Below are 18396 nucleotides of genomic sequence, written 5' to 3' on the forward strand. Positions count from 1 at the left end.
AAGATAATGTATTGGTCTTCTGTCTTCAAACTCAGACTAGAACCTATACCATCAGCTCTTCTGGGTCTCCAGCTTGCCAACTGCAGATCTTGGGACGTCTCAGCCTCCATAATCACATGATCCAATTCCTTATAATATGTATATAAATAAATGATAAATATATAATAAATAAATAAATTGATATATATCCTACAATAGGAACATATATAGTAAGATAATATATAACACTTATACAATAATAATATAAATAATAATATATATCCAATTGATACTGGTTCTCTGAAAAACACTGACTAATATAATTAAAATACTTATTATGTAAAACTGAAAAATTAGGAAAAAATGACTATTTACTTAATAATATGAAATAAATACCAGAAGGAAAAGCTTAGTTCAAAGACAGAGAAGGGAAAATAGGAATAGGAAATGAAAGAGTCAGGGGACTACATTTTTCAATATAAATCTTGATAAATTATTTGGTATTTTATACTGTTTATAAACCTTTCTATAAAAATAAAACACATAAAACTACTACTGACCCAAGATAAAAGATATTATAAAAATTGAGGTAAGCCATGCTTTAAGACTGTATGACCTTAGGAAAAGGGAGGGGAAGATGGAATATTTTTTTTAGAACTCACAATAAAAGATGTTTTCTTTGAAATGACAGAATAAAACCACATTTAAAAAAATAAGCTAAAATGAAAAGCACTGACAACAACAACAATAAAACAAACAAACTAAACACATTTTTGCTTGGCCTTCATGACCAAGAGTCTGAATTAATTGGCAATTAACATGGTTTTAAAGTTCATTGACTTTAATTTGAAGCCAGTTTTTGGAACCACTGCAGTAGATAAGTTTAGCACAAGCAGAAATTTCATTACACATGAAAGATGCTCAACATCACTATGTATTAGAGAAATGCAAATCAAAACTACAATGAGGTATCACCTCATACCAGTCAGAATGGCCATCAACAAAAAATCTACAAACAATAAATGCTGCAGAGGGTGTGGATAAAAGGGAACCCTCATTCATTGTTGGTGGGAATGTAAATTGGTACTATGGAGAACAGTATGGAGATTCCTTAAAAAACTAAAAATAAAACTACCATATGACCCAGCAATCCCACTACTGGGCATATACCCAGAGAAAACAATAATTCAAAAAGATACATGCGCCCCAGTGTTCATTGCAGCACTATTTACAATAGCCAGGACATGGAAACAACCTAAATGTCCATTAACAGAGGAATGGATAAAGAAGATGTGGTACCTATACACAATGGGATATTACTCAGCCATAAAATGGAATGAAATTGGGTCATTTGTAGAGACATTGATGGACCTAAAGTCTGTCATACAGAGTGAGATAAGTCAGAAAGAGAAAAACAAATATCATATATTAAGGTATATATGTGGAATCTGAAAAAATTGGTATAGATGATCTTATTTACAAAGCAGAAATAGAGACACAGACATAGAGAACAAATGTATGTATACCAAGGGGGAAAGTGGTGGGATGGGATGGACTGGGAGAGATTGGCATTGACATATATACACTATTGATACTACGTATAAAATAGATAACTAATGAGAACCTCCTGTGTAGCACAGGGAACTCTACTCAATGCTCTGTGTTGACCTAAATGAGAAAGAAATGCAAAAAAGAGTGGATATATGTATACATATAGCTGATTCACTTTGCTGTACACTATGAACTAACACAATATTGTAAAGCAACTATACTCCAATATAAAATGTATTTCTATAAAAACAACAATTAAAAATTGAAATTAAAAAAACGAAAAGATTTACCTATTATTCCATGTGCTTTCTGTATAAAAATCACCAGTTGGTTAGGCACTTGTGTGCAGAAAACAATTCTGATTAACTTAGAAAAGGAGGACAAAGTTACTGGAAGAATTTGGTATGGCACAAATAAAGGAAAGCAGTGTAATCAGGTAATACAGAGGACAGGACACAAGGCATCTTCTGGGACCAAGGCAGCCGAACTGATCGGACTTTTCAGGCCACTATTATTGGGATAAATGAACTCCAAACATTTTTTTATTCTCATCATGCTGCTCAAGATTCAAATTCCCAACAGGAAGTGTCTAATTGGCCTAGTGAGTCACATTCCTCTTAATTAGAAAAGGGTAGGGCTTCCCTGGTGGCGCAGTGGTTGAGAGTCTGCTTGCCGATGCAGGGGTCACAGGTTCGTGCCCCGGTCCGGGAAGATCCCACATGCCACGGAGCGGCTGGGCCCGTGAGCCATGGCTGCTGAGCCTGCGCGTCCGGAGCCTGTGCTCCGCAATGGGAGAGGCCACAGCAATGAGAGGCCTGCGTACAGAAAAAAAAAAAAAGGGGTAGAATCAAGAGAGCATGAGAAACAAAGGGTAGTTTTCCAAAGGGAACTCACCATTTCATTGCCAATGAAGAGGAGATAGATGATGAACAGTCAAAAGCAATAGATATCAAGTCAAAATTCCATTTCCTTATATTCATCCCCATATTACTATGAGCAATACTGCTTTAAAAATATCCAATATTTAGAGGACGCTTCGTCGCCTCTGTGTGCCCAATTCTGTTCTGTTTGTTTCTCCTCGATGTTTCCGAGGTTCTCAGCTCTCCTCCCTCTTCGCCCCCTTTCCCGCCTCCCTTTGTGCTCCGGAGGCCCAGAGGTATTGGCGGCCGCCATCATGCTACTCGCGTCTCTGCATGACACGGTCAAGACAAAAAATAATATCCAAAGATATTTTGGCACTAACATCGTGATCTATAGCAGGAAAGATGAGCAGTCTGTTCCAACCCTAGAGATTTCCAAGGAGACAGAGAGCCAACATAGTGTAAAGGAGAATACGTAAAAAGACGTAAAATATTCTTAAGGGAATGAAAGTTGAATTAAGCACAGTAAATGTACAAACAACAAAGCCACCCAACAGAAGCCAACTTAAAAGTCTAGAGGCTTCAACTGGCAGACTTAAGAAAGCTCCAGAAGATGCCCCCCAAAAGAGAAGTGAGTCCCTGAGCCCGGAGTTGGTGGCTGCTGCATCCACGGTTGCAGACTCTCTCCCTTTTGACAAGCAGATGACCAAGTAAGAGCTGCTCAAGCAGCTCCAGCAGCACGAGGAAGCCTCGAGGGCACAGAAGGATGGAGAGGGATCTAAAATTAGTTTCACTAAGATCATATCAGATATGAAAGTTGCCAGATCTGCCAAAGCGAGAGTTAGCACAAGACCAGTGCATCAGATTCAGTTTGATGAAGGGACTAATGATTTTGTTGGCCAAGAGAAGGCTACTGACCTGAGAAAAAGTTTTAGGAAAAATATATTGAAGGGGAAGAGGCTTAATATTTTTGAGCTTAAAGCAGTTACTGAAGAGGCACCTGAAACAGAGGCAGCACCTTCTCTTTGGGATGTAGAATTTTCTAAGCAGTTAGCGGCAATCAATGAACAACCCTTTCAGAATGGTTTTGAAGAGATGATCCAGTTAACAAAAGAGGGGAAATTGTGGGAGTTCCCAACTAACAACGAAGCAGGTTTTGATGATGATGGTTCAGAATTTCATGAACATATATTTCTGGATAAATACCTGGAGGATTTTCCAAAACAAGGACCAATTCGCCACTTCATGGAGCTGATGACATGTGGCCTTTCCAAAAACCCATATCTGAGTGTTAAACAGAAGGTTGAACATGTAGAGTGGTTTAGAAATTATTTTAATGAAAAATAAGACATTCTAAAAGAAAGCGGCATACAGTTCAATTGAAGACCATGGAAATTTTTATTTCAAGCTGTTGGAGATTCATATTATAATTAAAAATTTTACTAGAAAAAAAATCCAATATTTAAAAGTTCAAGCTTAAATATCATCAGACAACAACTATATCCATTAACAAACTATTGCACAATTCCTTTAACGAAAAATCCACTGAATTGCATTATAAATATAATTCTATTAATAAATATAACTTCACAAACATGCTCTAATTGTCCATCAGTTCTGTAGAAAAGAATGTATAACTCTACTGTGCTTGGAACCTTCAGCATCTCTTTTATTTTCAATAGTAGTATGTTACCATTTAAAATACAATTCAGTGGAAATTTAAGTTTCCAGTCAGACTCTGCTCTTCTAGAAGAGTTGATAAAGCATAAAAGAAACATGCTTGCTAAGGAGAGGTCTACAGCTCTCTTCTCCCTAGTGCTTACTACTGGTGATATAAGTTCTTTAGGAAACACATTATTTCAAAATTATGTAGCTTGTTTCCTTTACACTTCCTTCAAAATACTTTTCTAGCTTTTCTAAGTATGTTTTTTAATTTTTTTTCTTTTTTTTTTTTTACTTATAAGACACCTGAGAATATTTTGAAATAATTGGATTCAAAAGTTGACTGTATGGGGATTTCCCTGGTGGTCCAGTGGTTAAGACTCCATGTTTCCACTGCAGGAGTCGCAGGTTCTATCCCTGGTCTGGGAACTAAGATCCACATGCCCTGTGGTGTGGCCAAGAAAAAAAAAGTTGACTATATGAACATATCTATTCCCAGAGCAGCTTCTACAGTTTTCTATCTATAAATGCTATGGTTTTTCATTAGATGATTGTAGGATTTAAGTACATTTACAAGCAATATTTAATATAAAATATATTAGAAGGTTTAGAGTGATATTTATTAAGAGAAAAGTAGATTATAGTTGTCTCCCAGAAAGACAAAGAGCTTGAATTAATCTTCGAATAAAACATAGATCTCAGATCAAATGAGAAGTTTTCTTTTAGTAAATAAGGTTAAAATGGCTTTTCTAACAGCACAATGTTCATGTGATAGATGAATGTATCGTTTACTAAAAAAAGACATTAAAAAAGGGCTTATCCCAAAAGATTTATTTCTTTGATCTGGCTAATCAAATGAAGAAAAGAAGGAGTTTGTATATGTAGACCGCAGCCAAGAAACTTCTCAAAAGGCTGACTCAAACATCTAGTTTGACCATCATCATAAACCTTCAAAGTAGAGATATAATAACATTTGATAAATGAGAAATGAAGGCTAAGAGGACCTCTACTTTTATACTAGTTAGTTTGGAATTATCTTCCTACTGAGGATGATCAGAAATGCTTGATAAAATGTAAAAAAAATATCCTGAGAGCTTACAAGATTGTGAAACATTCTTAGAATAAGATCCAAGAGAAAATGGAAATTCAGAGAAATAAAACTGAGAAGCATTTTTTCTAGGGGATTTTTTTAACTGAGTAAAGGAAAGTAAATGCCTGAGAAGTGTATCAGAGGTATTAACAGCCTTGTAGGGCTTGGATGAAAAAATGTACATTGGGTTCTTAAAAGCTACATCCCCAAATTATGGTTTAATTGGAAGTAGTTCAGACTTAGTGGCTGTAAAGCAATTTCAAATCATTTCAAAACCTGGAGTTGAATGAATTGATTTAGATTGCCGTTGTCTCCAAGCACCTTTCAAGAGGAAAAATAAATCCTCTTTTCTACAAAAGAATTGCTACAAATAGGCTTTCAACTAAATGCCTGATTCACAATGCAAAAATAAGGTACACAGAAAGGAGAGAAAACCAGCAGAAAAATAAAATAAAATAACAAAGTCACCAAAAAACATTCCAGAAAAAAATTACCATGAAGACATGATTAACAAAGTTGACAAAATTTACACATATAGAATGACATACACCAAAACTGGTAAGTAATCTTTTTTCATATGAAGCACACACAAAACATTTACAAAAAAATGGCTATATACTGATTTTGTTGTAAGCCCCCAACACACCTCCAGGTTTGATCATTTATGAGGAGGACTCACAGAGCTCAGTATATGGTTGTACTCATGGCTATGATTTATTACAGCAATAGATACTGTTCTGGGCTTAAAATCATGCCTCTCCCACCCTTTCCCGAATTCATATATGGAAGTCCTAACCCCCAGTACTTCAGTATGGGACTGTATTTGGAGACAGAGCCTTTAAAAGGTGATTAAGTTAAAATGAGGCCATTAGAATGGGTCTTAATGCAATATGACTGGAGTCTTTATAAGTGGAGATTTGGGCACACAAATGCCAGGGGCACATGAACAGAGAAATAACCATGTGAAGAGGCAGAAAATGTGTGGCCATCTGCAAGGGAGAGAGGGAGAGAGGCCCCAGGAGGAACCAACCCTATCAACATGTCAATCCACAACTCCTAGAACTTCTAGAATTCTAGAACTTCTAGAATCCAGAACTTTGAGGAAGTAAATTTCTGTTGTTTAAGCCACCCTGTCTGTGGTATTTTGTTACACAGCTCTGGTAAACAAATACAGATATCAAGAAAATCAGCAAAGGGAAAAGCCACATGTAGTAAAGTATCAAGGAAATCAGGCATAAGCTTCCAAAAGTCCTCTCCCAGGAGACACAAAATTTCTCTAGCAGTGAGTTATGACAACATGTGTAAAACACTGTCACTAGTCTCATTAAAGACTCAGTGGCCAAGGGTTTTATTGGGAGTTGGTTATGCATGCACCCTCTCGCTATCGCGTATCAAAAATACAGACTCCAAGAAGGAAAGCAGGTGGTCAGCATAAAACATATTGTTGTACAAACAATTTAGGCACAGTGAACCACTCTTACCAGTTCTGGGGATGACTGGAACCCCCTTGAAACCTAAGTTAACAGACCCCAGCCCAGGGTCAGCCTTGCAAGCAGGATAGCAGTTTAGCAGTTTACTAAGGATAGCAGTTTCAGCCCTGTTATTTCAACTTTTTTCTGCACGGTCCACCTCTTGCCCTCTGGTCAAGGCATATTTACAACAAAATTATTATCAGGAGAACCCCCCAAATTGCAGTGTTATCTCAGTGATAACCTTTAGGGGACATGAATTTATTCAGTTAAAACAAATCCCATTTACCATAAAAGTCTATCTTAGAAAACAAGTGCCTTCCTCCTTACCCTTTCTTACCTGGCCCATGGCATCAATTTAGGCACACCAGAATTCTGGTCTGTAAGTTCAAGTCAACCTGAATGCCTTCCAGGGGTAAGGCAGTGTCTTGACAGGGCACATAAAAAGTATAATCCCAGAGGGCACATGCAGGACATTATAATATAATAAAGAATTTATCATTGTTAGGGACCCCCAAACAGGATCTACATTAATTAGGCAGTATAAGTTAATAGTGCCCTTGATGTGGCTTCCCACTCTGGGTCCTATTGCTCTAGGATTCTAAGTCCCGTCCACTTAACTCAGTTCAGTTCTTGGTTTCAAATGAACAGCCTGAGACAGTCAATTCCAAATAGTTTTGCTTGTCCCTGACACCAGTTCATCCTCATCACAAACGTGAATGGCATCTGGAGGTGTTCTGCGTGGAAAGTGCTGAGGCCACCCTCTGCTGTCTCAGAGACAGGTGTGATCATAGGCCCAGCAGTAAGATTGATTCAAAATGCTCACAGCAGCTTGGAAAGTCAACACTGGGGATTTTTCTCTTTGCTTTGGTAGGAGGAAAAAGCTTCCAGGAACAGTTTTGAAAAATAAAGGTCATTAATCCCCTCTTCATTCCCCATGTCTGCCCAGGTACCAGGGTTTTGTTTTTACTCTGTTAGTAAAAAGTAAGTGTATCTCATTCAGCAATCCTAACTTTATACTGTTTCAATTGTCCCCACTGTCACCCAAATCATTCATATAGAAGAGTTGTATGCAAGAGAGTCCAAGCTTTTTCTCCAGTTAAAAAAAGACAAAATAAAACAAAAAGAAACAAATGAAAAAGCAAGTCTTGCATACAACTTAATCAGAAAGACACTTCATGTTTAGAAATTAGAACAAAATCCTGAGCTTTCAAAAATTTTTGAAATGAGTTTGTACACAAACACAATTCCTTTTTCTGGAAATAGCTGCATTTAGTAATAAAATTGCTTACTGAGTTGCAGCACCAGGAGAAAGTTGAGGGAAGTAGGCTCAAGCTAATGGTTTATGACTGCAAGCTATAACTAATCAGGAAAGTGAAACACAGGTCAACAGCAGTGAACATTTCGCAGTGGGTCAAGAGTCTCATCTGTCGGACGTGGGTGGAGGGTTCGCGATCCCCATGATGTGTCCTCTTCCCAACTTTCAGCCTTTGGAAGAGATCACAAGTTAGGAATGCAATCAGTCTCAGAAATATAAAATTGGTCCAGAGCTCAAATAGTTCCATCCGAGAATAAGCCCTTTTCTGTGGGCATTTGTATGTGACACAGATGGTTCAGTCAGCGTCAAGGATATTTTCATAGTTTATGATCCCACAGAGGGAGATCCTAAACCTGCAGCAATCTTGGAATCTGAGTTCTGTTTATTAGAGAACTATGCCTGCCTCATTTTAACATAGCACATGTTGAAGCCAAAACAGCCTATAACAGTCAATATTAGGTTTTAGCTTGGAGTTAGATCCAGGTAATGAGTATCTGAATTCAGATTCTAAAAAAGTCAGTGGCTTTTCGTTAGTAGCAGCAAAGCCAAAATTCAATAGGACCAGACAGCTGTATTCCAACTCCAAGTGACAAGCAAAGATTTCCTGAGCTTTTCTTGTCTTGTAAGTCTGAGTGTCCAAACTGATCCACTCAAAAATATGCACATTAGGCTAGAAAAGTATCTGCCTCTAAGGGTCAGATATCTTATTTTATAAGAACTCATAAGCAATTTAAAACTGTTTTTAGGCATCAAAATTTTATCTCCATCTGGAGATTGACTCTGTTCATGTATCTCCCTTTATTCAGGGGCTCTAATAATAGGCAAAAATCAGAATCAGAAACATCAGTTACAAAGCCATATTTTTAAAATACTTCAAGAATCTCAATTCCAACCAACCAACCATGATAAAAAGCAAGGAATCTGTATCCTAAGAGCACATTTCTTTGCAGCTTTCCCTGATTGTGTTGCTTCCTCTAGGATTTGTGAAATTACAAAAATTTACAAAAAATTTATCATATATGCAGATGCAATAATCACAAAGTACAAAGCCAATTAAAAATCTCTTTATATGCTCTTGTAAATTTATTATAACTTCTATCAGTAAATTCCACATTTACAGGTTTAAGTTCACAGTTTCTGGGGGAGCTCCAGCTGCAATGCACAGAGGGGGCAGGAGGTCTGCAGCAGTTGAAGAAGCAGTTAGGATGAAGAAATGGCAAGTGTATTTTTCCTTTTATCCCCCATCTGGTTTATCTAAAGCTTTGAACCAATTCTGGCAACTGATTTAATCTTTTTCTCCCACTTGGAGGAGAGAAAATATAAACTTTTAACATTTCTGGGCTATCTAAAGCTCACATTTGGGAACGTTTGGTCTCTTTGTTTCTCCTTCCACTGGGAAGAGAGACAACAACCAAAGACATTACTGGACTGCATTCTTTTCTCCTCACTGTAGTTGGATTACCAAAAATAGCTAGAGAATCCAGCAAGCTGATTCTCCTGGAGTAGATAAATCATTTTTAAATTCCATATGTAACTTTTACCTTTTACAATAGACAGCAATTCAGCTGTTCTTTCATACCATGGTTAACTTATAGACACCCAACAGGTGGAGGTTTATCTTTCTCCACGCTTTGAACTTGCCTTTTCCCAAACAATGTTTTTGCCATATTTCAGTGGGTCAGGGTCATGCTAGCACATCCCACTTCTAACACCAACTATGTCACGGGAGGACTCACAGGAATCAGTATAGTCTTACTCATGACTATGATTTATTACAGCAAAAGGATACAAAGCAAAATTAACAAAGGGAAAATGTGAAGAAGTATAAAGTCAGGAGGAAACCAGGTTCATGCTTTTCTCAGTCCTCTCAGTTACATCAGGTACTATTACTGTTCATTTATTTTTCTACAGTATTTAATTAATCCAAGCTTACTCCTTTTACTATAGACATTGTACCTTTTATGCTTGGAGTTGTTCATTTCTAGTTTTGTTTCTGTTTTCATGTCTGCGCATTTTTATTTTTATCTGTGTCCAAAACTCTATTGCACAAATCTGCTCATTTCTATACCTCTGGTGCTTAGAATAGTGCTCCACTTAATATATACCTAATAGATTAATAAATAGTTTACTGAAGAACAAGTTATGGCTGTCCTGTATGTTTCCCTTCAAGTGGGATCAGATACTTGAATATCTCCCTTGCCTGGAAACAGGCTATGTTCATAAGAAATTGAAGAAGAAATATCTTCTAGTCTGAGCATTATATCACCACCATTTTAAAGATGTTGTCTTTATGCTTACTTCATGATGATTACTACACATACCTGCACTACCAAGAGCCTGTTTGATCATAGTGCTAAGCTTCCTGCACCTGGAGAAGGCTTTGTTCTTTAAAAGTTTCATGCCCATTGTGGGTAACTCACTTATTTCTCTTGACTTCTTGGCATCTCTTGTTTTGTACTTGTATCACTGACTCCACAAACCTAAAAGAAAAACAAGAAAACATTTATTCTCAGAAATATTCAGAATACTGTTATCTAATTTTTAAACTATACATCTGAGTATACACTAATACAGCTATTCTTACAAAAAAAAAAAAAAAAAAAAAAACTGGCCAAAGAAGTAGCTCTGTGAAGAGAGGCTTGGAAACAAGAAAGGCATTTCTGGGTTGTATAAGAAGTCATCACAGAGAAAGAGTAATTTTTATGTTTGTTTTCATACAAAATGAGGTAAAATTTAGTATATAATATATCATTCCTCAACTCAGTCAAGGTTATGAAGAGGTGAGAATTCATGGGGTTATAGGTATTGCAGGAAAAGGAATTTTCCTTGCTTTTTCCTTTACATAGAACATACACTTTTTTTTACCCTTTGTAACAGTGTATTACCCAAGGAGATTACCACACATCTCTCTTGCCAACCTTTCTGTAGTGCTCTGAATAAACAGAGTATTCTCTTTTCTCTGTATGCCTGGGAATTTCTTTGGGCTTTGTAGCCATTATCTTGCTACTGGTCAAGGGGTGGTCCCTTCACATAAAATTCTTGCCTTAAACTCTTCTTTCATTTTAGTTTTTCTCTTAGAACTTAATCCTTCTAAGCATCAAGAAGATTAGAGATTGCTACTCTTACTTTTTTTTTTTTCCTAGTAGGGAGGAAAAGGAACTAACATTGATGTCTTTTGTCAAAGACTCATCTCAGGCTGATTCTTCAGTAGTTCTCCTACATGTTACCTCCTGTCAAATCTGCTCTGAATAACCTCATATCCACACACACCCAACTTATCTTACCAGTGAGTTTGGAAAAACAACTAAAACTATGTATACAAAACTTCACAAACTTCAAAGATTAATTGAATTAAATGATTGATTTTTGTATATGTGATTGTAGTATCTGAATACCGTTGATAAGTTTTTTAAAGCAAAAATGTTCTCACAAAAACATTAGAAAATATAGAAGGTTGTCATTATTCAGGAAAAGAAAACTACAAGTAATTTATTTAAAACAAAATTTAGTGCATAAAGGAACCAACTGAAAATGACATCAAGAATTTATTCCATTTCCAGAGGAAGCAAACAACATTTTGTGTTAATATAGAAATACTTGTTGCATAGTCCCACCAAAACCCCCAAATCTAGAGGGGTAAAGAAAGCATGGCAAGTCCATAGGATCTATTATTGACTGAACTGTATCCCCTTGATATTCATATGCTGAAGCTTTCACCCCCAATGTGATTATATTTGGAGATGGGGCCTTTAAGGGGTTAATTAAGATTAAATGAGGTCATATGAGTGGGAGCATAATCTGATAAGACTTGTGTTCTTATAAAAAGAGGAAAATACACCAGAGATGTATGGGCACAGAAAAAAGGCCACGTGAAGACACAGCAAGAAGGTGGCTGTCTGTAAGCCAAGGAAAGAAGCTTCAGTAGAAATCAATCCTACTGGCACCTTGATCTTGAACTTCCAGCCCCAGAATTGTGAGAAAATAAATTTCGGTTATTTAAACCATTCTGTCTGTGGTACTTTCTTCTAGCAGCCCTAGCAAACTAATACAGGGTCCATAGGAACTACCTCACTTAGATTTATCTTCAAATTCATGATTCAACTGATATTAATTTTAAAGCAAGTGCTTTCAGAGGTTTCTCTCTGTCCAAGTCTGGCTTCTTTATATGGAACATATTAAAATCAACAATTAGTTCAGCAGCTTCACCAGAAATAGAGAATACTCAGTCATGTCAATGAAACTCTCTCCACATTTCTCAGATGTTAGCTCTCTTAAGAAGTAATATAGGGCTTCCCTGGTGGCGCAGTGGTTGAGAGTCCCCCTGCTGATGCAGGGGACACGGGTTCGTGCCCCAGTCTGGGAAGATCCCACATGCCGCAGAGTGGCTGGGCCCGTGAGCCATGGCCACTGAGCCTGCACGTCCGGAGCCTGTGCTCCACAACGGGAGAGGCCACAACAGTGAGAGGCCTGAGTACTGCAAAAAAAAAAGAAGAAGAAGAAGTAATATAGTTTAAATTCATTGATCTTTCATTATAAACCCTGGCTTAGTATGAAGAACAGGCTGATAGGTAAAAGCTACTAAGACATTTTGTGGGGCAAAGCAGATATCATGAGTACTTGATTTTTGAGTTTATAAGGATAAATAAATAATAGAAGATATCAAGAAATATATTTGGAAATTGAAACTGCATAATCTATAATCTTGCACATTCTTATGTATGCATAAGAATAAATATACAAATAAATGGAATGAAAATTCAGAAAAAGTTATTTAAATTCATCCAAGAATAAATAAATTTGAGTAGAAAAAAATTTTAAGGGTATATGCTTTCATACTCAGAACACTTTTCCTGGAGATCACATCCAACCTGTCAGCTTTAAAAAATATACCTCTATGGTCACAATGTTCAAATCTCTATATCAAGCCTAGACTAGCCTTTTCAAACCCCACTGTTTTCCTCAGTAAATTATTTTACAAAAATTATGAGCTAATATTAAAAAAAGATCTTTATCTTACATGGCACATAAAAATAATGTTAGATGTATAAAAGAGTTGAACATAAGAAATAAAATGGGAAAAATAGGAAAAATAAGGAAACTAAGCTGTGGAGATAAATCACATGTGTTATGAATTACAGGTGAATTCGTCACCTTGGTAATGTGGACACAGGTGATTCTTTACTTACTGCTCTCAGAAGTTTGATAGTCTCTCACTTTAGGATTAGTGATTAGGTAAAAGCTAATAGTGGAAGGGCCATGGAAATATAAGATAAAAAATATAATTAAAAATGAAAGAAGCTCTTTGAGGAAGATGTCGTCGTCGCTGCAGAGGAGCCTTGGGTCACACGCATCTGCTCCTGACTCACCGCTCTTCACTTTTGCTGAGGAACAAGTCGGTCAGGAAGACGTGCTACAGCCATGGCTTTTAAAGAGAGCCGAACAAGTCTCTTTTTGAATTATGTTTTTCTCAGGTATGTGCCCAGCGGTGGGATTGCTGGGTTATATAGTAGTTCTATTTTTAGTTTTTTAAGGAACCTCCATACTGTTCTCCATAGTGGCTGTATCAATTTACATTCCCACCAACAGTGCAAGAGGATTCCCTTTTCTCCACACCCTCTCCAGCATTTATTGTTTGTAGAGGTTTTTATTTTTTAACATCTTTATTGGGGCAAAATTGCTTTACAATGGTGTGATAGTTTCTGCTGTATAACAAAGTGAATCAGCTATACATATACATATATCCCTATATCTCCTCCCTCTTGCATCTCCCTTCCACCCTCCATATCCCACCCCTCTAGGTGGTCACAAAGCAACGAGCTGATCTCACTGTGCTATGTGGCTGCTCCCCCCTAGCTATCTATTTTACATTTGGTAGTGTATATATGTCCATGCCACTCTCTCACTTTGTCCCAGCTTACACTTCCCCCTCCCTGTGTCCTCAAGTCCTTTCTCTAGTAGGTCTGCATCTTTATTCCCTTCTTGCCCAGGTTCTTCTGACCTTTTTTTTTTTTTTTTAAGATTCCATATATATGTGCCAGCATACAGTATTTGTTTTTCCCTTTCTGACTTACTTCACTCTGTAAGACAGTCTCTAGGTCCATCCACCTCACTACAGATAATTCAGTTTTGTTCCTTTTTATGGCTGAATAAAATTCCATTGTATATATGTGCCATATCTTCTTTATCCATTCATCTGTTGATGGACACTTCAGTTGCTTCCATGTCCTGGCTATTGTAAATAGAGCTGCAATGAACATTTTGCTACATGACACTTTTTGAATTATGGTTTTCTCACGGTATATGCCCAGTAGTGGGATTGCTGGGTCATATGGTAGTTCTATTTTTAATTTTTTAAGGAAAGTCCATACTGTTCTCCATAGTGGCTGTATCAGTTTACATTCCCACCAACAGTGCAAGAGGGTTCCCTTTTCTCCACACCCTCTCCAGCATTTATCGTTTGTAGATTTTTTGATGATGGCCATTCTGACTGGTGTGAGGTGATACCTCATTGTAGTTTTGATTTGCATTTCTCTAATGATTAGTGATGTTGAGCCTCTTTTCATGTGCCTCTTGGCCATCTGTAAGTCATCTTTGGAGAAATTTCTATTTAGGTCTTCTGCTCATTTTTAAATCAGATTCATTGCAGCACTATTTACAATAGCCAGGACATGGAAGCAACCTAAATGTCCATCGACAGATGAATGGATAAAGAAGATGTGGCACATATATACAATGGATTATTACTCAGCCATGAAAAGAAATAAAGGTGAGTTATTTGTAGTGAGGTGGATGGACCTAGAGTCTGTCATACAGACTGAAGTAAGTCAGAAAGAGAAAAACAAATACCATATGTTAATGCATATATATGGAATCTAAAAAAAAAATGGTACTGATGAACCTAATGGCAGGACAGGAGTAAAGATGTAGACATAGACAATGGACTTGAAGACACAGTGGGGAAGCTGGGACGAAATGAGTATAGTAGTGAAATATACACTACCAAATGTAAAATAGATAGCTAGTGGGAAGCAGCCGCATAGCACAGGGAGATCAGCTCAGTGTTTTTCGACAACCTAGAGGGGTGGGATTGGGGGGTAGGAGGGAAGCTCAGAGGGAAGCAATTATACTCCAAAAAAATAAAATAAGATTATACTCCAAAAAAATAAAATAAAACAAAAAATAAAGATAGCAGAAAGAATCCCGTGGAGACACAGGTGACGATTCACCAGATTAGAATCACCCTCACCAGCCGCAACATGAAGTCTTTGGAGAGGTTATGTGCTGGTCTGATCATTGGTGTGAAGGAAAAGAATCTCAAAGTGAAAAGACTGGTTCAGATCCCTACCAAAACTCTGAGAATAACTACAAGGAAACTACAAGGAAAACTCCTTGTGGTGAAGGTTCTAAGACATGGGATCATTTTCAGATGAAGATCCACAAGTGACGCATTGACCTGCACATCCTTCTGAGATCGTCAAGCAGATCACTTCCATCAGTACTGAGCCAGGAATCGAGGTTGAAGTCACCATTGCAGATGCTTAAATCAACATTTTTAATAAATTGATAACCAGTTGTTAATTTCTGTTGACTTTTATTCATAATACTGACAGGTCTTAGGAATAGAGTTGTGCTATGGAATTCATTCCACCTTTTAAGCAGAATAATTAAAATTAGATGGATAGGGCTTCCCTGGTGGCGCAGTGGTTGAGAGTCCACCTGCTGATGCAGGAGACACGGGTTCGTGCCCCAGTCCAGGAGGATCCCACATGACGCGGAGCGGCTAGGCCCGTGAGCCATGGCTGCTGAGCCTGCACGTCCGGAGCCTGTGCTCTGCAATGGGAGAGGTCACAGCAGTGAGAGGCCCGCGTACCGCAAAAAAAAAAAAAAAAAAAAAAAAAAGAAAAAAAAATTTAGATGGATAGCCAAAAAAAGAAAGAAAAAAAGAAAAATATTAGGGACTTCCCTGGCTGTCCAGTGGTTAAGACTCCGCCTTCCAATGCAGGTGGTGTGGGTTTGATTCCAGGGTGGGGAGCTAAGATCCCACATGCCTTGTGGCCAAAAATACAAAACATAAAACAGAAGCAATATTGTAACAAATTTAGTAAAGACTTTAAAAATTGTCCACATCAAAAAAATGTTTAAAAAATATTGGATTCATTCAAACAAATAACCAATATCAAACAATTCATTAATTAGTATTTATCACATACTCACTCCATACCATTACACTGGTAATGATGTACTGAATAAGACAGGCAATGGACCTGTTGTAATTGAGTTTACATTTTTAGGGTGAGGATAAGCAAAATGTGAAAGATGAAATTTATGAGTATAAACATCAAAAAAGAAGGTAATTTGGAAAAAAAAAGTAATATATCTGAAAAAGTAGCACATTAAGCTACTCTTAACATTCTCATTACAGTGTGAATTAGATCTTTTAAATATTTTATTATTAAAAACACAGCTTTTGGTGAGGTTATAAGAGAGGGGAGAGATGTAGGTGTCTTGAGAACCAATGGTATTATTGAATACTATGAAAGTCCAGATGGACAGAGAGGGTTTAAGGGGGAAGAGTTAAAACAATTTCTCCTATTTCACAAATAGGCCTTCGGAGAAAAGGCCTAGGTTTGGGATGACAAGAACTTGGATTTTACCCATAAAATGTCACTCTAGCTGTATAACTTGGGGAACTTTCTTGGTTCTGCAGGCCTCATTTAAACAAACAGACAAAAAGTTGATTCTCCTACCAATCACATTTTCTGTAGACACTGAATTAACATATAGAGAGCTTCCTACAGATATACGTCCTAAGGTCATAGAGTAGTTAATCAGTTATTTTCCAACTAGATAAATATTGGCTGCTACAATGACTATTATACCTTCACAGGGTTGTTATGATTTGATGTGATAGAATTCATATGAAGTGGCACAACAGAAGACAGTTTATATTTTTATATCTCACTAACTGCTCATTTTATGCAACTGTATAATTCCTTTAACTTCAAGTATATAAAGAAGCTGACTGTACTGTCTTCTTTTCCGTCTTGTTTCCATAGTGGAGAGGGGAATTTCTCATCATCCAGTTGTGTAATAAATAATGTCATGCTGTTTCTGCTTCTAGGAGGTTTCCTAAGTATCCATCAGCTGCAGAACAAAGATGGAAAGGGAGAGAGATAGGGAGATGCTGATCCTTCTATAAGGAAACATAATTATGAAAATAATTATGTTTAAAAAGAAAAGAATAAAAAAGAAAAAAAGAATAGTTTAAGACACCATAGCAAGAGGTTCTAGGCTATGACAGCAACTCCATGGACAGTTATAGAACAATTACTTCTCAACATTTCATCATTGTCCCTTCAACCTCCAAGTGAAAAAAGAAAAAAATTAGAAATCTTATCCCATTTATCAAGGAAACTTTATTGTCACCTTAGGCCAAAGTAATTTTATCCTCCTCAGAACACTGTAACACAATAAGCTGATTGTCTTTGAAGTACTTTTCTTACGTATACCAATTTGAACTGAATTCAAGAAAAAATTCCAAGGAATTCACCTTCAAACCTAAAAATAAATTAAAAAATTAAATTAAAATTAAAAATAAATTATATAAATTATATACATATACATGTAACTATATCACGTACAGTTATATGTAATATATATATATTCATATATAATTTTATGTAATAAATTTAATCATATATGTAAAATTTGGGCAGAGGTGCAGGAAGTATGGGCAGGTAAGCATCAGGCATATTGCAAATAAATATTATTGTTCTTGACGTAGTCATAATTTGAAGGATTTTAGTGAAAATAATCCAAGTTTTAATAGCTTGTTATGGGTATTATGTTTGATTTTATCTAAATCCTCATATAAGGCTCACATGTCAGATAGAGTAGTTCTGATGAATAGAACTTAGAGTTGCACTGCCATTAATAAACTACCTCTCTTTGAACACTTATCTTACCTCATATTATCTTTATTTGTATAGTATTCTCAACCAACAGAGTATCCGTGTCTCTAAGAGATATTTATACTCCCATTCCCTTTAAATGTACTCATCTGAGCCACAAGGCAGGCTAGAAGATGCCCCAGACTGTTGAAACTGTTTAGCTCCAATACACACAGAAGCAGAGGTCATCCCCTCGGTCATTAAAAATATTGTCATTTGTTCCCTGGGGAAATTTAAACCTGTAAAGACATGTTACAATTGGGAAAATGCCAGTCTGTGCTCTATGTCCTTCCTTCCCTACTCCTCACATTTTCACTCTAATATGGGATTGAAAAAGTTCAATGCACATCCATTAACACCTTGAAAAGCCTTTTTCTTTTCCTTCTCCCATTCTCTAAACATTATAGTCATAAATTATTGTCTTGAATTTGTTCTTCTATGAAAATTTTTAATTAATTTTCTCTACCTTGCAATTTCTTCTGTTTATATGCCCTTGGGAGAGTTTAATAAATATGTC

At 36.7% G+C, this 18396-nt stretch overlaps 2 pseudogenes across 2 annotated transcripts; both read left to right on the top strand.

Annotated features, from left to right (window-relative positions):
* The first annotated feature begins 2532 nt into the window (after window positions 1–2532).
* Window positions 2533–3773, top strand: LOC309809412 (small ribosomal subunit protein mS31-like; annotated as a pseudogene). The gene has a single exon. The product of its transcript is annotated as a small ribosomal subunit protein mS31-like (transcript).
* Window positions 3774–13240: 9467 nt separating this feature from the next.
* LOC309809385 (small ribosomal subunit protein uS10-like) lies at window positions 13241–15471 on the top strand (annotated as a pseudogene). The gene is made up of 2 exons: window positions 13241–13325; window positions 15115–15471. The product of its transcript is annotated as a small ribosomal subunit protein uS10-like (transcript).
* Window positions 15472–18396: the final 2925 nt, after the last annotated feature.

This window comes from Mesoplodon mirus (genome assembly GCF_964341445.2).
Source record: "Mesoplodon mirus genome assembly, chromosome: 8".
NCBI lineage: Eukaryota > Metazoa > Chordata > Mammalia > Artiodactyla > Ziphiidae > Mesoplodon > Mesoplodon mirus.